General features: G+C 43.6%; 1 protein-coding gene across 7 annotated transcripts in view; it reads left to right on the top strand.

Annotated features, from left to right (window-relative positions):
- Positions 1-1,271: 1,271 nt before the first annotated feature.
- TEC (tec protein tyrosine kinase) overlaps positions 1,272-22,719 on the top strand; it is a 134,375-nt gene continuing 112,927 nt past the window's right edge. For 2 of the 7 annotated variants that reach the window (XM_056557628.1, XM_056557619.1), the window contains exon 1: positions 13,989-14,185. The gene's annotated coding sequence lies outside the window, so the exon portion shown is untranslated. Of the gene's footprint in view, positions 1,421-13,982; positions 14,186-17,042; positions 17,164-22,719 lie in introns of those variants that run through there. The other 5 variants (XM_056557646.1, XM_056557682.1, XM_056557672.1 and 2 more) reach the window with 5 other exon arrangements.

The raw sequence follows: 22,719 nt of genomic DNA, 5'->3' as shown, positions 1-22,719 counted from the left end.
TTGCTGTTTGGGCATGCTGGGATTTGCAGTTTTGCAACATCTGGAGGGCTACAGTTAGAGACCACTGCACAGTGATCTCCAAACTGTCACCCTCCAGATGTTGCAAAACTACAAATCCCAGCATGCCCAGACAGCAAATTGCTGTGTGGGCATGCTAGGAGTTGTAGTTTTGCAAGATCTAGTGGGCCACAGTTGGATCACTGCACAGTGATCTCCAACGGGTAGCCCTCCAGCTGTTGCAAAACTGCAAATCCCAGAATGCCCACACAAAAAATAGCTGTCTGGGCATACTGGGAGTTGTAGTTTTGCAACATCTGGAGGGCTACAGGTTATCTGCTATTGGTCTTCACTTCTGACGACCAATAGCAGGGATAGGAGGGGTGACACCCCCGCCACCTCACTCCTATCCCTTCAGGCGGATCATAAGTGTCTTAGACAACTGCGATCCCCCTTATATTCCGGGTCACCATAGATCCCGTATGACCCAGAATTAGCGCAAATCGCAAGTGTGAATTCACTTGCGATTTGCGCTGATCGCCAACATGGGGGAGGGGAGGGTCTGATGACCCCCCTGGGCATTTGCGCGGGGTGCCTGCTGATTTATATGCATACGCTCTTCGTCCCCAACAGGTTAAAGTGATTAAATATAGGCATATAGTGGTAGAAACCTGCTGTACACAGGATCTGTATTCCATATAAGTGATTATATACTGGACCATATAGCGGTTGATACTAACTGTATACAGGATCTGTATATTATATAGGGGATTATAAATATATCTAGGGACTCACAGGTGACGTTTTTTCTGATCAGCATGATTGTGCCCCGATCCTCCGTCTTTCTGGGACGTGCAGCACGCATGACTCGGCTTGCTCGCTGCAGACTAAGAACTGGGATTTCTGCATCTGCTTCTATTCCTTATACTTCCAGCAGAGGTCGCAGTGGGTCAGTTGCTCTGAAGATCCGTGCATGCCCATGATCCAGCTTTCCCCAAACACCTGCTCCAGCCATATAAGGAGCCTCTGGACTTCCTGCCCTTGCCTGATCTTCTTGTGAGTATGCCTGAGCTAAGGTACCTGTTTCCTGATCTGCTATTTCCTAATTTTGACCCCGGCTTGTTCCTGACCTCGCTCCTGCTTCATCCTTGATTTCTGTTTTGCCTCTCCTGGATTTGACCATGGACCATTTGACTATTCTACTTGCTGTTGGAGCTATTTCATCTGAACACTTCTGACTCTGCTGCATCTTGCTAAAACTCAACTGTTCCAGTCTCCTCTAACCTGGTGCTGCACCAGCACCATCTGGTGTCAGCCAGCTCCTTTTGCTGTGATCTTTAAATCCAAAGTTCACCTGATCTGCTGAAGCCAGCTGTCACACCGAGGCTGTTTCTACCATCAGGATCTGGCTAAAAAGAACTTGGTAAGTGACACAGAGGGTTCACACCCGTTGGAGTGTTATAAACATCCTCTTCCTTTTCATTCTTTATCCGGCTCAGACCACCATGTTAACTTCTTTCAGCCAAAATGTCATCCCATCAGCATCTGCAAGACAAACATCTTAGACTTCCCATTTTTTCAGTGCCCTCCCCACCTATACACAATCTCCCTATCTATAGACCTCCAAACTGTAATAATGCCCCCTTGGTGTCTAGCACAGTACAATTTGGTAGAATAGAAGGTCCCCTATTAAGCAGATACAGTATATCCCCATTAGTAGGCATGTAGGTATGTCTGGTATGTAGGTAAAAATGTGGGTGGGTAGGTAGAACCAGGTAGGTAGCTATATAGGTTGGTAGCCAGATTGGTAGCTATGTAGCCAGGTGGTCAGCTATGTAGCCAGGTACGTTGTCCAGCAGGTAGCTATGTAGCCTGGTAGTCAGGTGGGTAGCTGTGTAGCCAGATAGGCAGCTATATAGCCAAGTAGTCAGGTGGGTAGCTATGTACTCAGGTAGGTAGATATGAAGCCAAGTAGGTAGCTATGTAGCCAGGTAGATAGTTATGTAGCCAAATAGTCAGGTAGGTAGCTATGTAGGCAACTATGTAGTCAGGTGGGTAGCTATGAAGCCGGGTAGTTAGCTATGTAGTCAGGTAGGTAGCAATGTAGGTAGGTAGCTATGAAGTCAGGTGGGTAGGTTATGTAGTTAAGTGGGTAGCTATGTAGTGAGGTAGGTAGCTATATAGGTAGGTAGGCAGGCCTTTTCCCCAGTCCGGCCCACGTCCGAATGGATTGGCCGGTCAGTCCACGCCTGCCACTGTTGGACTTGATAGCTACTTACCTACCAAAACTCCCAAAAAAACAGCACATCCAGAATTATTGTTTTTCAGCAGAGGACTGCAGAAAAATAGTGCAGAAAAATCAGAAGTTTCAGTAGCCCCACGCTACCTTTCTCAAGTGAGGCTACTGACACTTTGTCTGCTTTTTCTGCATTTTGGAATAAACTACCACTTTTGATTGGATACATTTTGGTGTACTCCACTTATCCATTGGCTACCTACCTACCTGTCTACATAGCTACTTACCTAGATACCTGATTACCTACCTACTTATCTAACTATTTGGGGAGGAGGGGATTGATCTACCTACCTGCCTATATACCTGCCTATGGGGGGTGTACTACCAAACGAGGGTACAAACTGCAGTTGGACATACCTACCTGCTGTGAAGGGATATACTTACTTAATAGAGGACCTACTATTCTACCCACTTTTACACTGCCAAGCACCAAGGGGGGCATTATTACAGTTTGGGGCCTATAGATGGAGAGTTTGTGTAGAGGTGGGTATGGCACGGGAAAAATGTCTAAGATGTTTGTTCTTCACATGCTGAAGAGATGAAAATTTGGCTGGAAGAAGTTCTAATGATGGTCCGAGTTAGATGGAGAGAAAAACGGAAAGAAGACAACTTTAACCAGACATGAGTTAATTAAATGGAACTGTATGGAAAGGGTGAAGCGTTGACACACATGTGCACGGGGAAGGGGTGGAGGTGCTTGTAGCGTATAGTTTTGTTGGGGGTGCTAATACAGTGACCCCCCCGACCTACGATGGCCCCGACATACGATCATTTCAACATACGATGGCCTCTCAGAGGCCATCGCATGTTGAAGGCAGCATCAACATCCGATGCTTTTGTATGTCGGGGCCATCGCATAAACGCCTATCCGGCCGTTTACGGTGCCCCGTGTGGTCTGCTGACGATCACTTACCTGTCCTCGGGGCTCCGGCGCTTCCTCTTCGGGATCCCCTGCATCATCGGCGCTCTCCATCGTCGTCATCACGCCGCTGCGCACACCGTCCCGTCATCCAATAGGAGTGGCGTTTGTAGCTACGTGATGCCGGCGACGGAAAGCGAGGATGTCGGGGAAGCAGAGGCCTTGCCGGAGCGTCGGGGACACCCCGGGGCGGCGGTGACGGTCCGGAGCGGCGGGGACACATGAGTATAATCTCCAATACCAGTGGTCTTCAACCTGCGGACCTCCAGATGTTGCAAAACTACAACTCCCAGCATGCCCGGACAGCCGTTGGCTGTCCGGGCATGCTGGGTGTTGTAGTTTTGCAACATCTGGAGGTCTGCAGGTTGTAGACCACTGTCCTATACTTTACATTGCACGGATCCCTCAACATACGATGGTTTCAACAAACGATGGTCCATTTGGAATGGATTACCATCGTATGTTGAGGGATCACTGTATAGAACCTCGACATGGGCGCAAGGGGCACTAGGTACGCCTCTGCATAAAGTGGCAGTGGAGAGGACTTTGACAGAGGTGTTTGTGAAAGTATGTGGTCAATAGGTATGTCATTGCCAAATTCTCTACTCTCTTATCCAGACAGGGGGGTTCGTATCTACTTGCGGCTCCTGTAATGGATATTGACCCTTATTATTGGTATCCTCCTGCAGTGTGCTTTGTACCCCTTCCACTCCTGCATTCCTGCTATTATGCCCTTTTTTTTTTATCTAGGTGTTACCTTCAGGGCTTAGTAACTTTACCTGCAGAGCGTCTTTTTGCACCTTCCCCCTCCTCCTTTTGATCCAGGGTACTGTCTTCTAGTTCGTATACTTTTTCTTCCTCCATCCCCTGGTTACTATTTCTTTTCCCCTTTTCAGTTTTATTATTAGATTTTGTGTTTGTCCTCCCTCCTCTCCTTGACCCCTGCTCTTTATGTTCTTTCTGTGCTTCAGCTCTTGTTTTCCCACTTGGTGATGCTGCGGATGTATCTTTACGACTCTGCCTTGATGACATGCCGGCGTCCTGCTCGTTCTCCTCTGTGAGTGGCACTAGGAGCTGGCGTATTGATTCCTGTATGTCTCCACGGGTCCTCTGCATGTGTCACGTGTGTTGGCGGTCATGTGGTCCTCCGCGTCGGGCTGCTACTGGGGCTGCGCTGGGACAATCTTCAGTGATCGCGCGGTGCTGCTCCCTCTCTCCAGCCGTAGAGTTGCTAGGCAACCGACGCTGTGTGGGACGCCGCTTGCGAGTGAGTATTTGCCGAGTTTAAACGAGCCCCCCTTTACGGAGCCTCGCACCCCCCCTGGGGGGCGCGCCCCACTATTTGAGAAGCACTGAAATATGGTAAGTTGGGATGGTAGGAGTTGCGAGGAGCCTGAAATGCAACCAACTCCTAATGGTGGGCTCTGGGTCTGGGTCACTTGATCCCCCTGGGCGGGGAGCTGCATAAGAATGATTTTCTGCACAATTCAAGGCACATTTCCCTTGTAAGACATAATTCTCATAGTTGGGAGGGAGGATTTTGTATGGTCGGAACCAAATTTTGCACGTGAATTGCCCTTAAAAAAAAAAAAAGAGCAAAATTTTTTGTCCAAAATGTGAGTTAAGAGAGATCAAAAGGTAGCAGGAATCACAAAAACATTTTACCAATAAAGAGTACATCTCGTCCCGCAAAAAATAAGCCCTCACACAATTGCGTTGGATGAAAAATAAAAAAAATGATGGCTGTCAGAACACGGCAACACAAAAAAGGGAAATAAAAGGATTTTGTTGTGAAAAGTAAAAAGAAATTTTCTAATTTTTCACAAAATTTTAGAGTTTTTCACAAAAAATGCTGCATGAATCAACAAAAATTTACCACTAATATAAATGACAATATGTCATGAAAAAAAAATCTCAGAATTGCGTTGCTAAGTAAAAGCATGTCAAAGGTAATCGGAACCAAATTTTGCACGTGAATTGCCCTTATCAATTTGTCAACTTTTGCTGGTATTGGGATTCGATCAGAGAAAAAAATGGGAAAAACAAGCCACTGTAGAGCATATACCTTCCATGAAGTCTCCCAGATGAGCCATTGAAATGTAGTGATGGAGACATTTTTGTTGATTATTCATGCACTTTATTATTGTTTCAAGCACTTTTTCTTACCTTCTTTAGGATGAGTGCTATAGAATTTGTACAGGGAAAGCAGGGATAGTTGGCTGCCACGGCACAATAACCGGCTGTTAACTACTGATAACATCCCATATTGTGTATTATATATATATATATATATATATATATATATATATATATATTGGGTTTATCTTTTCTTACCATTATCACAGAGAATGTGGATTTGTAAATCCTCCTCAAGCTCTCTGTCTAGTGTTAGGCACAAGAGCAGTATAATTTTATTTTGGGGGGTTCTTTGTAAGTGCGGCCAATGTGTACATTGCCGTCTGTGCGGACTCCGCAGAAAGAATATATTTGACTAGTCTTTCTGAGGAAGCAAAAATCAGAATTTCTGTGCCAGAAACATCTGCCGAGGAAATTCTGCCATGTGAACAGTGCAGCAGAATCCAATTAAAATCTATGGAACTCTGTTGCTGCGGAAAGTCAGTGCGGAATATTCCTGCGAAATTCCGCAGCCTACCTGCACCAGATTTATTAGCCCCTTTCCCATCCCAGGAAGTATGCATACATCCCAGTTGCTTACATGTTCAGGCAAATGGACGTAAGCATGCATCCTGGCGATATCCTGCTCAGTGTGATGCACTACAGGAGATTGCCGGCATGACTGCTGCAGCTGCTGAGACCAGGGTGGTGCTGGTCTTGGCAGTATTAAAACCATAGTTGCCATGATCAGTCCTGATCACAGCATCTACAGTGGGGATCAAAAGTTTGGGCACCCCAGGTAAAAAAAAAAAATATTAATGTGCATAAAGAAGCCAAGGAAAGATGGAAAAATCTCCAAAAGGCATCAAATTACAGATTAGACATTCTTATAATATGTCAACAAAAGTTAGATTTTATTTCCATAATTTACACTTTCAAAATAATAGAAAACAAAAAAAGGCATCTGCAAAAGTTTGGGCACCCTGCAGAGTTAAAGGGGTATTCCAGGCAAAAACTTTTTTTTATATATCAACTGGCTCCGGAAAGTTAAACAGATTTGTAAATTACTTCTATTAAAAAATCTTAATCCTTCCAATAGTTATTAGCTTCTGAAGTTTTCTGTCTAACTGCTCAATGATGATGTCACATCCCGGGAGCTGTGCATGATGGGAGAGTATCCCTTGCATGATGGTAGAATATCCCCATAGGAGCTGGACAGCTTCCGGGACGTGAGTCATCAGAAAGCAGTTAGGCAGAAAACAGCAACTCAACTTCAGAAGCTTATAACTATTGGAAAGATTAAGATTTTCTAATAGAAGTAATTTACAAATCTGTAACTTTCCGGAGCCAGTTGATATATAAAAAAAAGTTTTGGCCTGGAATACCCCTTTAATATCTTGTACTGCCCCCTTTGGCAAGTATCACAGCTTGTAAATGCTTTTTGTAGCCAGCCAAGAGTCTTTCAATTCGTGTTTGAGGTATCTTTGCCCATTCTTCCTTACAAAAGTTTCCAGTTCTTAGAGATTTCTGGGCTGTCTGTCACGCACTGCTCTTTTAAGGTCTATCCATAGATTTTCAATTATGTTGAGGTCAGGAGATTGTGAAGGCCATGGCAAAACCTTCAGTTTACACCTCTTGATGTAATCCCCTGTGGAATTTGAGGTGTGTTTAGGATCATTATCCATTTGTAGAAGCCATCCTATCTTTAACTTCAGCTTTTTCACAGATGGCATCAAGTTAGCATCCAAAATTTGCTGAAATTTTATTGAATCCATTTTTCCTTCTACTCGTGAGATGTTCCCTGTGCCACTGGCTGCAATAGAACCCCAAAGCATGATTGATCCACCCCCATGCTTAACAGTTGGACAGAGGTTCCTTTCATTAAATCATGTTCCCCTTCTTCTCCAAATGTAGAACGTAGAAGAGGTTTTCCTCTGATGACTCTTCCATGAAGACCAAATTTGTACAAGTATCTCTTTATAGTGGAATAGTGTACCACAACTCCAGTGTCTGCCAGATCTTTCTGGAGGGATTGTGCAGTAAAACGTGGGTTTTGAATAGTTTTTCTCACAATCCTGCGAGCTGTTCTGACTGATATTTTTCTTGGTCTTCCATATCTTGCTTTAACTTCCACTGTTCCTGATGACTGCCATTTCTTAATTACATTCCCGAACAGAGGATATTGACATCTGAAAACGTTTTGCTATCTTCTTATAGCCTTCTCCAGCTATTTTCAGTTTCAGATTTCTAGACAACTGCTTAGAAGAACCCATGGTGCTGATTGTTGGGGCAAGGTCAGATGAGTCTGGGCACTTAAAACCTTTGAGATTAACATCACCTGGTCTTCCCAGATGATGATTCAGAACAACCCATGACACTGACAGGTCTCAGCTTTGCAAAGGGGGCAGTGCATGCTATAAATTCTGCAGGGTGCCCAAAACTTTGCAGATGCCATTTTTTTGTTTTCTGTTATTTTGAAAGTGTAAATGATGGAAATAAAATCTAACTTTTGTTGACATATTATAAGAATGTCTAATCTGTAATTTGATGCCTTTTGGAGATTTTTCCATCTTTTCTTGGCTTCTTTATGCACATTAATACAAATTTTTACCTGGGGTGCCAAAACTTTTGATCCCCACTGTATGGGGCTGACAGGTGGAGAGGGCTTCATCGTTCACCAATGGCGCTCCCACGATACGATCATGGGGTCTTATTAGTTGCCATGGCGGCAGGAGGCCAGCTGATGGCCTCCTGTCTGCCTAGTATGCATAGGAGTGCGCAGCCTATTGCATTAGGGTGTGCACCCTAAAGCACAAACTCACTCCGCGCATGCGTGTGTGTGTGTGTTTATGTATGTATATATATATATATATATATATATATATATATATATATATACACACACAGATACATATACACACACACACACTCTTGCTTGCATAGTGTAGGAGGATTGTATCCAGGGCCGGTTTTAGGCTTAACATGGCCCTGGGCAAAATCAGAAGTGGGGTCCCAAAAGTCGTAATAGTGCACTAATCAGATTAGCACTATTAGTCACTTCAAATACCATAAAAAATATCTAAAAAGCAAAAAAAAGAAAAATGGTACCGATAAAAACTACAAATCACAGCGCTAAAAATGACCCTCACATCCCCATATACAGAAAAATAAAAGTGCTATAGGGATCAAAATAGTACAATTTTATATTTTTGTATAGTTACCCCACATTAGGTTGGCAGTATAGTTCCCCCACATTAGGTTGGCAGTATAAATCTCCCACATTAGGATGGAAATATAGTTCCCCCACATTAGGTGCAGTATAGTTCCCCCACATTAGGTTAGTAGTACAGTTCCCCCACATTAGGTTGGCGATATAGTTCCCCTACATTAGGTGCAGTATAGTTCCCCCACATTAGGTTAGTAGTACAGTTCCCCCACATTAGGTTGGCAGTATAGTTCCCCCACATTAGGTTGGCAGTATAGTTCCCCCACATTAGGTTAGTAGTACAGTTCCCCCACATTAGGTTGGCAATATAGTTCCCCCACATTAGGTGCAGTATAGTTCCCCCACATTAGGTTAGTAGTACAGTTCCCCCACATTAGGTTGGCAGTATAGTTCCCCCACATTAGGTGCAGTATAGTTCCCCCACATTAGGTGCAGTATAGTTCCCCCACATTAGGTTAGTAGTACAGTTCCCCCACATTAGGTTGGCAGTATAGTTCACCCACATTAGGTGCAGTATAGTTCCCCCACATTAGGTTAGTAGTACAGTTCCCCCACATTAGGTTGGCAGTATAGTTCCCCCACATTAGGTTGGCAGTATAGTTCCCCCACATTAGGTTGGCAGTATAGTTCCCCCACATTAGGTTAGTAGTACAGTTCCTCCACAGGTGCAATATAGTTCCCCCACATTAGGTGCAGTACAGTTCCCCCACATTAGGTGCAGTATAGTTCCCCCACATTAGGTGCAGTATAGTTCCCCACATTAGGTGCAGTACAGTTCCCCCACATTAGGTGCAGTACAGTTCCCCCACATTAGGTGCAGTATAGTCCCCCACATTAGGTGCAGTACAGTTCCCCCACATTAGGTGCAATATAGTTCCCCCACATTAGGTGCAATATAGTTCCCCCACATTAGGTGCAGTATAGTTCCCCCACATTAGGTGCAATATAGTTCCCCCACATTAGGGGCAGTACAGTTCCCCTACATTTGGTGCAATATAGTTCCCCCACATTAGGTGCAATATAGTTCCCCCACATATATATATATATAATGCATAAATACAAACATAATACATACATATGCACACCATACATAATACATACACAAATCCATTATATATACACACACATATTACACACACACCATACACACATATTACACATACACCATACACACATATTACACACACACCATACATACATATTACACACACACCATACATACATATTACACACACACACCATACATACATATTACACACACACACCATACATACATATTACACACACACACCATACATACATATTACACACACACACCATACATACATATTACACACACACACCATACATACATATTACACACACACACCATACATACATATTACACACACACACCATACATACATATTACACACACACACACCATACATACATATTACACACACACACACCATACATACATATTACACACACACACACCATACATACATATTACACACACACACACACCATACATACTACACACACACACACCATACATACATATTACACACACACCATACATACATATTACACACACACCATACATACATATTACACACACACCATACATAATTACACACACACCATACATACATATTGCACACACACCATACATACATATTACACACACACCACACATACATATTACACACACACCACACATACATAATACACACACACCACACATACATAATACACACACACCACACATACATAATACACACACACCACACATACATATTACACACACACCACACATACATATTACACACACACCACACATACATATTACACACACACCACACATACATATTACACACACACCACACATACATATTACACACACACCACACATACATATTACACACACACCACACATACATATTACACACACACACCACACATACATATTACACACACACACCACACATACATATTACACACACACCACACATACATATTACACACACACCACACATACATATTACACACACACCACACATACATATTACACACACACCACACATACATATTACACACACACCATACATACATATTACACACACACCATACACACATATTACACACACACCATACACACATATTACACACACACCATACATACATATTACACACACACCATACATACATATTACACACACACCATACATACATAATACACACACACCATACATACATATTACACACACACCATACATACATATTACACACACACCATACATACATAATACACACACGCCCACCTCCCTCCCGTCCTCGGTCTGTGCACTTTTCTTACCTGCGGCAGCCATGTTGGGGTCAGAGGCCAGGCACGTCCACTCCCATCTCCTGCACACTTTGCACCATCGCCCACTTCTTCCTCATGCCGAGGAATGGACACTCGGTGCCAGGAGTTGCGGCCAGGATCATCCCAGGAGGTGTAAGCAGACGTGCGCAGCTGCGGGGCAGCCCCTGCGTCTGCAGTTAGCGCAGCAGTGTGCGCGGCCGGGGAAGGGAGAGGAGCGGCCCGGAGGAAGGGGAAAAGAGTGGCCCAGAGGAAGGGGGGATAGAGCGGCCCGGAGGACGGGGGATAGAGCGGCCGGAGGACGGGGGATAGAGCGGCCCAGAGGAAGGGGATAGAGCGGCCCGGAGGACAGGGGATAGAGCGGCCGGAGGACAGGGGATAGAGCGGCCCATAGGAAGGGGATAGAGCGGCCCGGAGGACAGGGGATAAAGCGGCCGGAGGACAGGGGATAGAGCGGCCCAGAGGACAGGGGATAGAGCGGCCGGAGGACAGGGGATAGAGCGGCCCAGAGGAAGGGGATAGAGCGGCCCGGAGGACAGGGGATAGAGCGGCCGGAGGACAGGGGATAGAGCGGCCGGAGGACAGGGGATAGAGCGGCCCAGAGGAAGGGGATAGAGCGGCCCGGAGGGCAGGGGATAGAGCGGCCCGGAGGACAGGGGATAGAGCGGCCGGAGGACAGGGGATAGAGCGGCCCAGAGGAAGGGGATAGAGCGGCCCGGAGGACAGGGGGATAGAGCGGCCTGAGCCGCAAATAAAAAAAATGCATTTTTAAACATCCGGTGTGCCCTGAAAGTCTTTCAGGGCACACTGGATGTTTAAAAATGCATTTTTTTTTAAATTTGCGGCTCTGGCCAATCTATCCCCCGTCCTCCGGCTGGTGATGTCGGGGATGTCCGGTGGGGCTGGGGTTTAGTAGTGAGGAAAAAAAAAAAAAAGTCCTGCAGCAGCGAGCCGCGGCTGCGGTGATTAGGGTGTGCCTGTGCACACCCGGCACACCCCGTGCGCACGCCTATGCTAGTATGGCAGCCTGTGAGGACCAGACATAGGCTGGATTGCACAGGCTGCATGTCAGGGTATACTGACAGTTTTACTGTGCTGCAGTACAGATGACCTGCAGCATAGTATAACCTGCAAAAAGTGAAAAATATTAAAATAAAAGGATTTTTTTTCAATAAATGAATAAACAGTAATGAAATTACTAAAATGCCCATTTTCCAATAAAACTCTATATTATAACCCCCCCACACACACACAAAAAAAAACAAAAAAAAAAAACAAAAAAAACACCCAAACCTATACATAATAGGTATTGTGATAGATATTATGATTTGAACAATAATACAATAATGTTATTTATCTTGCAAGGTGAATGCTGTAAAAAAAAACACTACAAAAAAGAGCAATTTTTTTGTCCAAAATGTGAGTAAAAAAAGATCAATGGGTAGCAGGAATCGCAAAAATTTTTTACCAATAAATAGTACATCTCGTCCCGCTTATTAAAAATAATCAGAACATGGCAGTACAAAAAAGGGAAATAAAAGGATTTTGTTGTGAAAAGTAAAAAAAAAAAAAAAACATAACAAGACATTTTCCAATTTTTCACAAAATATTGGAGTTTTTCACAAAAAATGCTGCATGAATCAACAAAAATTTACCACTAATATAAATGACAATATGTCACGAATAAAATCTCAGAATTGCGTTGCTAAGTAAAAGCATGTCAAAGGTATTACCACTTAGGCTGGGTTCACATATATCAGGCATCGGAGTGCACCGGAGGGGAACTGATCCCAATCATTTGAATGGGACAGTTCACAATCATGCAGCGTCTCAATTTTGACGCTGAATGGTTGGACACGCTGGACGGCACCGCAAAGGGGAATACATCTTGCTGTGTTCCCCTGTCCGGCGTCAGAAACAATGGATGCCATATGCTACACAACTGATGCATGTTGTCATCAGTTGCGGCATCAGTTATGTCTAAATTTAGGCAGAGTTCACCTATGCCGGATGCTGGACAGATGTGAACCCAACCTAAAAGAGACACATGCTAGATTTGAAAAACTGGACCCGATCATTAAAGGAGATGTCCGGTGCTCACTTTTCTTATTGTATCCGTTCCGGGCTGCAAAAAAAAGAAAATAAGCTTTCTCTTGCCTGCCTACGCTCCCCCGGGGCTCCGATACAGGCGTTCGGTCCCCGGGCTGTATTCTTCTTACTTCCTGTTAGCCCGGCACGTCACACGGAGCTTCAGCCTATCACTGGCCGAGGCGGGACATCGCTGCGGCCGGTGATAGGTTGAAGCTCCGTGTGACGTGCTGGGCTAACAGGAAGTAAAAAGAATACAGCCCGGGGACCGAACACCTGTACTGAAGCACCGGGGGAGCCTAGGCAGGTAAGAGAAAATTTGTTTTCTTTTTTCAGCCCGGAACGGATAAAATAAGAAAAGTGAGCACCGGACATCTCCTTTAAGGTAAAAACAGTCTGCGTCCTTACAGGATATGCGATAAATATGGGGCTTGTACACATTGGGGGATATTTATCAAACTCTGTGCAGTGGTGCAGTTGCCCATGGCAACCAATCAGATCACTTCATTCGTTTTTAAAAAGTACTGTGAAAAATAAAAGAAGCAATCTGATTGGTTGTTATGGGGAACTGAATCACTTTTCCACTGCACAGGTTTTGATAATGTTTCCTCATTGTTTTAAAATTTCCCTTCAGAACACCACTTTGTATGACTCCTTTTTTTTTTTTTTTTCACCCTTGGGCCTTTTGTGTGACTTTTTGAAACTGCTTCCTACAGCCAGGTCTAGGCTGGTGTATGTTTGCTTGATGAATGTCCCCCCATTGTGCATTGTCAGACATCACCAATTCTTCACCCACTGCCGCCAAAACGTATAGGACCACTAGGTGGCGCTGCTGCACTCCAATCCCTCACAGTACAGTACAGTGCAGCGCTTTCATTCCATTACCAAAAACTTTGTGCACCTGTCCTTATAGTCAGAATCCCCCACCCCCGCCCTTTGTATAAGCGAACACCTGTTACCACAAGACCCGCTTTCGGTCTTCAGTTTTGGGTCGTAGGGTGCATGAAGGAGGGGGAAATAAAAAAAAAATTGCACCTAAATATACATTTTTCCTCTCCTAAACAGGGCGGGACCGCAGCGTGTCGTCACGAGGAGTGTGCATACTGACACTTCCGCAGCTGCGGCTCTGATACGGCACAGAGAGGGTGAGGGTGGCAGTGCCCCTGGATACCAGGCATCCCAGGAACCGCGGTCAAGGTACAGTCACCTAGTGTGAACAGTCCGGGGATTGGTGTGGGGAGTGCACGGGGCATTACCGCAGGGACAAGTTCACACTTATCCATAGAACTGTAGCTGCATTATGCATAAACCGCATGAGAGAGTAATGTTCTGGGCTCGGGACTAACATTATTATTATTTGTTTTTAACCTGGTTTCCTTATGTAGTAAAATGTATCACAAAGTATCTGCCGCCGGTATTGTGTCATACGTTTTGCAACGTTTTAAACAGAAGCATTGTCAATGCAATGTAAATTGCTGGGACTAGTAGTCCTTCCAGTTTAGGGCTCTCAGGTCTCTATGGTGCTATAGCTGTCACTAGAAGTGGTCTCTAAAGTGTGGCAGATGTTGCAAAACTACAACTCCCAGCATGCCCGGACAGCCAAGGGCTGTCCGGGCATGCTGGGAGTTGTAGTTTTGCAACATCTGAAGGGCCAGGGTTTGGAAGTCACATAGGGTGAGGTACAGTTGCTGCTCTAGCCTTGTATCCTGGGTTAGATATAGGCCCTCATTTACTATCCTAAACCAGACTTGTTTTGTCGGGTTTTTTTGGTGCATCTTTGTCTGCGCCATTTCGCAGACATCGTGCGCCTGTCTGCGACACAATGCAAAATTTTTTCCCGACGGACCCGATGTGGATTCTCCCAAACCCGAAAAAGGGGCGTAACCCGACATTTCTGAGCTTTCCCACGTATTTATAAAGGTTTCCAACCCGAATTTGTTGAATTGTTGTGGATTTTTTCCCGACAACTCGGAGGAGTTTGAAACCAAAACCAACAAAACCCACGTGCGACAAACAGGATGCGACATAATAATAAATACCAGGGAAAAAAAGCAGTCGGGTAAGAAAACAACATAGACTTACAACCCGATTTTCTAAGTAAATGAGGGCCAATGTGGCTTATATCACCACATGGCACCATGCCCTGCTTGCCCAGAGCTAACATTGTGGAGGGCAGCACATCTGGGCTAAGGTGGTCATTTATGTGGCGAGAGGTGTCCTAGTAAGTATCTGCGATTTTTGCTTTATTGGGTATCAATGCTAGGCACTCAGCGGGCATCTGTGAAAGCCATACTGGGAGATTCTAGGGCTTTAAATTTACTTCAATATAAAATACATACGGGCGAGATCAGGTCATCCAAATATTAATCACCAAAAAAAACTAAACGCCAGTGACTAATTACAAACATGGAAAAGCTTTATTATTGTACCAAATAAAATGACAAATACTCATTTTATGTACTTGTATTTGTCATTTTATTTTGTACAATAATAAAGCGTTTCCATGTTTGTAATTAGTCTTTGGCGTTTGGTTTTTTGGTGATTGAGATTCTAGCGCTGTCAATATGTCTTTGGTAAATACTTTGGCACACTTTAGGATGGTGTTTCCCAACCAGGGTGCCTCCAGCTGTTGCAAAACTACAATTCCCAGCATGCCCACACAGTCAAAGGGCATGCTGGGAGTTGTAGTTTTGAAATGGCTAGAAGCACCCTGGTTAAGGCACTTGTGGCTGGCATTCTGTAGGGAACTAGTATCCTCGCTGTAGTCGGCACTGCATTTAGGCCGAGTTTCCACTTGTTTTCTTTTCCGGCAATTTTTGAGCCAAAGTCAGAAGTGGATCCATAAGGGAGAAGTGTAAGTTCTTCTTTTATATAGTGTTGGGCGCAAATATTTATCGTGAATATCGCATATTCGCGAATATAGCGCTAAATATTCGCAAGTACGAATATTCGCATTTTTGTTTCACAGTACACATTAGAGATGAGCGAACTTACAGTAAATTCGATTCGTCACGAACTTCTCGGCTCGGCGGTTGCTGACTTTATCCTGCATAAATTAGTTCAGCTTTCAGGTGCTCCCGTGGGCTGGAAAAGGTGGATACAGTCCTAGGAGACTCTTTCTTAGGACTCTATCCACCTTTTCCAGCCCACCGAAGCACCGGAAAGCTGAACTAATTTATGCAGGAAAAGTCAGCAACCGCCGAGGTGAGAAGTTCGTGACGAATCGAATTTACTATAAGTTCGCTCATCTCTAGTACACATCACAGTGATCATCCCTCCCTGCTTCCATCTTGTGGTGTAAACAAGGCTCCAATACTAGTTACTATGTCAGACTGGCATATGCAAATTTTCGCGCATATTGATCCCTCCCTTCTTTTAGCTCTTATCACGCTATATTGCGCATGCGCATGCCAATTTTATGGTGAATGCGCATGCAAATTTTATGGCACATAGTAAAAAAGGCTGCGAATATTGCGAATATGCGATTATCGCGAATTCGAATATGGCCTATGCCGCTCAACACTATTCATTTATATGTCCTATTCCTTGTGGTTTCACTTCTTTGGCTCAAAAACTGCTGGAAAAAAAAAACAAGTGGAAACTTAGCCTAAATGTGATCAATTATCTGGAGGGCACTTATGAGGGGGGCTATGGGTGACTTTTTTTTTATTAAGGATTTATAGCTGGTACACTGTTATGGCACATCTGTGGCGGTACATTTACAGTGGATACATCTTTATGATCTGTGGATGACACTGTTTTAGTGCACTTGTACCTGTCGCTGTGTTATAATTATTATGACAGAATTAATATTATTATTAGCATTTATAATTATGTGGATATTTTAATAAGGACATACATCTTTGAACAGTGTTATTGGGGCATCCTTAGTTGGCACACTGTCATAGAGGCGTCTGAGGCATAGAGGAGATTTAACAAAACCTGTTCAGAGGAAAAGTTGCTGAGTTGCCCATGTTAAAAATGAAAGAAGCAATCTGATTGGTTGCTATGAGCAACTCAGCAACTTCCCCCCAGGACAGGTTTTGGTAAATCTCCCCCTTTATGTCTGGTTACACCATGTTTGGGGTGTACATTACATGTGTCTAGAAATGATTAGAACATGTCCAAAAGAACTCTCTATTTGCCCTGTACTATTTTTGGAATCTACCAGGCAGGTATATGTTGATATATATTTTTTTTACTGTATTGGAATTTATAATCTGCTGTGCTTTATATCCCAACCTCACATCCCGACCCCATATCCCGTACCCTGCACTAACTATTGGGTACGTTCACACATACAGGATCCTGCGCAGATTTGATGCGCCGGATATGATGCGCAGGATTTTCTGCTGCAGATTTCAATGTAAACTAAATGACTGAGCACAGCTTCTAATCGTCAGTTACAAATCCTGCGCATCAAATCTGCGCAGGATACTGTATGTGTGAATGTACCTGTCTTCAACAAAAACTTTTTATATAATGTAGATAATACCATTATATGTATATTTGCAATATACATTGGTTAGAAAATGTGTATATTTTGGGGTGAAAAAATGCTGTCCCTGCAGCTATTGTCTGTGTGTCTATATGAGGAGTCCAAATACAGGAAGTGATGGCAGGACAAGAAGGGCTCTGTGCAGACTCGTGGCTTGTCAATCATCCTGATGTATGAGCCAGAAGCATGTCACAGAGCCTCACTGCACAGAGCCCTGCTTGTCCACCCTCACTTCCTGTATTTGGACTCCTCATAGAGACACACAGGCAATAGCTGCAGGGACAAAAATGTAAAAAATTTTTAACCAATTTATATTACAAATATACATATAATGGTATTATCTACATTATATAAAAAGTTTGTTGATGACAGCCCGAGATTAATGCAATAAGGAGATGTAATGGAAGTCCCATAGACTTGCATGGGACTTCAGACAAAAACCTCCAACCTGGCATATAGGGATGGGTTAGGGTAAATTTTACTCTACTATATTTTTAGCTGACATATAGGTAACATGTGTACCAAGTTCCATTGAAATATCTCCAGCCATTTGGAAAATATGCTGGAAAATACCTAGGTTGATATATATATATATATATATATATATATATATATATATATATATATATATATATATATGACGAACCGTCTTGGGGATTAGCTCTGGGAACGTCCTGGTCACTTGCCACGGGACACGTTCCTCACAATAACACCACAGACCACAGTTCCACATACAAGTCTAGCTCCTCGCCAGTTTTATTTCCAAAGGTTGCAGGTAAAACAAAACATAAACAGGAACAAAATAAAGTCCTAGACCGTCTGGTCACTGACTACACATATCAGCATGCCCTGACTACGAACTGGTGAGCTACCCTCCATCCATCCATCCATCCATCCATCCATCCATCTCATATACACCTCCCTTCCCTGCTGCCTCATTACTTAAGAAGCAGGTGAGAGCTTCTGCAGGGTGAGCCAAGGAAATACACCCTTTCCTTGCCACCTTGTCACAATATATATATATATATATATATATATATATATATATATATATAGGGTCACACGTATTTTGCTGCATATTTGCTGCTGTGTATTTTCCTACACATTGAAGCTGCATATTTTGCTATCCATTGACTTCAATGGGTAGGAAAATATTCAGCAGCAAAATACAGCACGTGTGACCCTACCCTAAAATAGTAATCTGCAAAAGCAGTTATTTTATGATATGCAACCCTGTTATTAACTATTATTAGCCTATACCTATACCAGGGGTATGCAATCTTTTGGTAGTGCTGTGCCCAAATTTTTTTCTGAAGTCGCTTGGTGTACCGGCAATATAGGTGTGGTTTGCTATGGTTGGGGTTTGTAGGGGTGTGGCTTGTCACAGGATGCGTTTTTTCAGAATTGTCTCTATATATTGTTCTCGCTATAAGGACCAGACAGTGAGAACAACCATTTTAACTCAGATCTGTATAATACAAACCCCAGAATCAGTCCTCACCACAATACAGACCCCAGAATCAGTCCCCACCATAATAGACCCCAGAATCAGACCCCACCATAATACAGACCCCAAAATCAGACCCCATCATAATACAGAAACCAGAATCAGTCCTCACTATAATACAGACCCCAGAATCTGTCCCTACCATAATACATACCTCAGAATCAGTCCTCACCATAATACAGACCCCAACCCCAGAATCACCACCCACCATAATACAGACCCCAGAATCAGATCCCACCATAATACAGACCCCAGAATCAGACCCCTACGTAATACAGACCTCAGAATCAGTCCCCGCCATAATACAGACCCCAGAATCACACCCCTACATAATACAGACCCCAGAATCACACCTCACCGTAATACAGACCCCAGAATCAGACCCCTACATAATACAGACCCCAGAATAAGAACCCACCATAATACAGACCCCAGAATCACCACCCACCATAATACAGACCCCAGAATCCGCCCCCAACATAATACAGACCCACAGAATCAGTCCCCACCATAATACAGACCCACAGAATCAGTCCCCACCATAATACAGACCCCAGAATCAGACCCCATCATAATACAGACCCCAGAATCAGACCCCATCATAATACAGTCCTCAGAATAAGACCCCAGCATAATACAGACTCCAGAATCACCACCCACCATAATACAGACCCCCAAAATCAGACCCCAACATAATACAGACCCCCAGAATCAGTCCCCACCATAATACAGACCCCTGACTCTGTCACCATCACAATACAGACCCCAGAATCAGATACCACCACAATACAGACCCCAGAATCAGACCCCTCCATAATACAGACCCCAGAATCAGACCCCTACATAATACAAACCTCAGAATCAGACCCCACCATAATACAGACCCCCCCCCCTTACAGAATCCAGACCCAAGTCGTGTTGCGCAATAATATACACACAGTTACAATAACTGACTCCCAATTCACGTCTTTTACAGTCGGCGTTGTCCTCTTTCCTGGGTTGCTAGGGAAGCCCAAGGTCTTACCTGCTCCTCAGCATCTTCCCTGGCACTGTGATTGCTTAGGGCTCACTTAGGCAGCCCTTAGCAATCGAACACAGATTTCATAGATCAATGTACTGCAATAGCTTTACATTGATCTATGTAAGCCATCCGATGATCTAGGGGGGGGGCAAAAAATGTGTATAAATAAAGTAAAGCAAATTTTTTTTAAATAAAAAAAAAAATCCCTCCCCTAATAAAAATTCAAATCACCCCCCTTTCCCCATTTTTTTGAATAAAACACTATTAAATTATCATGTTTCTGCTCCTGCATAGTGAACGGCATAAACGCAAAAAAAATCCAAACTCCAGAATTGCTGAGTTTTGATTACATTACATCCCCCCAAAAATGTAATAAAAAGTGATTAAAAAAACAAAACTACACAAAAGTGGTACCATTAAAAACTACAGCTCATTGCGCAAAAAAAGCAAACCCTAAAACAGCTCTGTAGGTGGAAAAATAAAAAACTTATAGGGGTGAGAACATGGTAAGGAACAAAGTATTTTTTTTCATATTTCAAGGTTTAAATTTTTTTTTTTTACAATAAAAAGAAACAAAAATTATTCAAGTTTGTTATCATTGGAATCGTACTGACCCATAGAATAAATATGGAATGTCAGATTTAACGTATTTTGAACTCCGAAAAAATGATTGTCCTACAAAATTGTGCAATTCCATATTTTTTTTTACATTTTGCCCTGCATATAATTTTTTTCTGGCTTTGTAATACATTGTATGATGATAAAATAAGTGAATCATGGGAAAGTCCAACTCATCATGCAGAAAACAAGCCCTAATACACCTTTGTCTATCGAAAAACTAAAAAGTTTTGGGTCTTAGAATGTAAGGAGGAAAAAAACATGAGCCAGAAATCAAAATTTGCTGGGTCATGAAGGGGTTTATAAGGTAGGTAACCAGAAAAGTAGCCAGGGAGGTAATTGTGTAGGTAGGCAGGTAGGGAAGTAGCCAGTGCTCCTCCACAAATCATCATACCCCTCCCCGTCACCTGCACCCCCCCCCTTCCCCCACCTCTCTCTCTCCCATTCTACTTCCTTTCTTCTTTCCTCCCCCTTCCCATCATAATTCCTATCTTATCCCGTTTCTCCCTTAATTCCTTATTTGTTTCACCCCCCGCCTTGCCTCTTTATTTCTTTAATTTACAACCTCCCTACTTCCTTTCCTTCATCTATCCCTCTCTTCTCACCTCCTTCCTACCTTTTATCCTCCCTCCTTTCTTTCCTCCTGTTCTTCATACAGCCTCCTTCCATCTTTACATTCTCTCCATTCACATCCTCACTCCCTTTTTCTCCATTCTTTAATTTACATCTATTCTGTGCCCTTTCTTCGCTTCTTCTTCCTTTCTAGCTGCTTCCATTCTTCCTTTCCTTCCCCACTTTCTTCTTCTTTCCATTATTCTTTCCTCCCTCCTATCTTTTATTCCCATTCTTCCTCCATCCGTCACGTCTTTCCTTTCTTCCCTGCCTTTCTCCTTCTTTCATACCTTCCTTACCGTCACTATTGTGCCCCTTTCTTCTAACATTTGCCCAGGTATTTAGTTCTATAAACCAAGAACATTGGGGGGCATTTATAAAAGCATTTACCCGTTTTTTCTGTCATATATTTGTCTCAAAAAAGTCGCAACTGCGACTACGCTATTTTCTGTGCGACAATCATCACTAAGAGCAAGAAAAGCAAGAAAATTGATTTTGGCTTAGATAAGCAAGTTTTAGAAATTGACTTGCAGTAGTAAGAGATTTATAAAATGCGACTGTCTCTAAAAAGTCGCTATAGAGGAAAACTTTGCTTAAAGTTACTCCAGCATATTCCTGGCTTACTGATCTTGCTTACATGAGCAAAATCTCAAAATGGAAAACAGAATGGGGGAAAAAAGCTGATTTGCTTACATGAGACAAATGTAAAAAGGCTGTGTGACTTGTTATAAATTTGTTGCACATAAGCAAAACATTAAGCAAAATAAAATGACTAAAAAAAATACATACATAAGCAATTTTTTTATGAATGTTCCCCATTACCTATTATAGTCGTCACAGGGCCTCCTATAAACACTTCACACATTCATCTTCTAGGGTGTTTATATGTTCAGGCATACTTCCTGGCATCTCTCGGTATTCATATTACCCTACAAATAAAAGCTTTATTTCTTCTTTGTAGATGACTGTCAAGAACTACAACACCTGCCAGGAATAGATCTGAGGACTCATTGTACCCCACCCCTGCACCCTCGTCCCCCCTCCCCATCACCTGCACCTCCGCTGCTGATGCCAGGGTGATTAAAAACAAACACTTTTACTCACCTATATCGCAGGCAGGAATCTCCTCGGCAGCACGAGCTGGCTGCGTTCTTCTCCCGCTACAGTGCAGGTGCCGATGAGTGATGTCATCGGTGCCTGCACTGCGTTCACAGGTCTTACAGGTCTCCTCTCAGTGAAGCCGCAGGTCCGACTGCTCACACTGAGAGGAGGCTTTGGCTGTGTGTGCGTGTGCGCACACAGATTAAAGCGGCGCTCACTTGCCTGGGGATCTGGACAAGTGTCCTGGATCCCCACTTCTCCGCCCGGGACCCCGTGTGCCACTCAAAAGCTCACCGCGTGCCATGAGTGGCACACGTGCCAGGGGTTGCTGACCCCTGACCTATAAAATCCCCCCACCACCACCTTACGAGAAA

Source organism: Hyla sarda, chromosome 1, assembly GCF_029499605.1.
Source record: "Hyla sarda isolate aHylSar1 chromosome 1, aHylSar1.hap1, whole genome shotgun sequence".
NCBI classification, from domain to species: Eukaryota; Metazoa; Chordata; class Amphibia; order Anura; family Hylidae; genus Hyla; species Hyla sarda.
Note: the sequence above shows the minus strand (reverse complement) of the source record. Positions and strands in the feature narration are given on the sequence as shown.